Consider the following 1,090-nt stretch of genomic DNA (forward strand, 5'->3'; position numbering starts at 1 on the left):
TCTCTAGCAGGACGACAGTAACATAAGAAAAAATTGTTTGTACGGTAAGAGAAAGATTAAGGTAAGGATTTCTCGTAAGAAAAAAAACCGACAGATAGCTGCAGTTTTATTTACGGAAAGAAACCAATTATTTATTTATTGATATTTGGAGATATATATTTGACAAGAACTAATCATTCCTATAGCGCTTATATTTGAAGAACATTCCAGTGTGAATTATCTTCATTTAAACAGTTTATCAAGATCACATTTAAGGACCAAAGAGCTTAACTCATGCATGCTCATGAAGCTGGAAATGGAATTGTTTCCAAAGCGACTGAAGTTCGAATTGAAGGTTATCCGTATCTGAACGCTACTAGATGTTTGTCTAAAGTGCCTAGAATATGAGTGCAAAAAAATAAATTATCTTTAAAAAATCTAGAGATCTTCAATTTCTCAATAGGTTTGAGTTTAATCTTCGATTAGTGTTTACGGTGCTGGATGATGCGTAAATTTGACATGTCCGTCTGTTCCTATTCGCGCTAGCTGAGTCTCTATCGATAAAATTAATATTTGAAGTGGCCGATGGCTACAATTGGGATCAGCTACGTGTCGCTAAGGTACCGTCTATAGACTCAGAATATGAAGGGGCAAAACTTGTTTGTGTCACTGATGTCACACAAACCTAAATATCAAGAATTATTCATATGAAGCAAAAGGGATACCCTAAAATCAAAAAAAAAAAAAAAAAAAGTACACCGGTACTCACGGCGCGCTAAATGGACGCCTTTAGTATCGACCTCAGTAATACAAAAAGCAATACGTGACTCCTATAAGAGATGCCCCTATAGTAAATCTAAGAGGCTTATTCTATTTGTCGACAAAACTCGAGCTTTCTACTTGAAAATATACTGCCAATTAAAATGTAGATTGAAGCGACCTAAGGTAAATCATTTGTTTATGGGTTGAGTAGAGAAGAAGATAAATTTATGTTAAGCTTTAACTACACTGTGAAGACACGTAATGCATTTACTATGCCCGAAGAACCTAAGCGTTAGGGTTCGCAAACATGGGTATACAAGCACGATATGTAAAATGAAGTCGCATAGTA

Source organism: Varroa destructor, unplaced genomic scaffold, assembly GCF_002443255.2.
Source record: "Varroa destructor unplaced genomic scaffold, Vdes_3.0 BEIS01000003.1, whole genome shotgun sequence".
Classification (NCBI taxonomy): Eukaryota; Metazoa; Arthropoda; class Arachnida; order Mesostigmata; family Varroidae; genus Varroa; species Varroa destructor.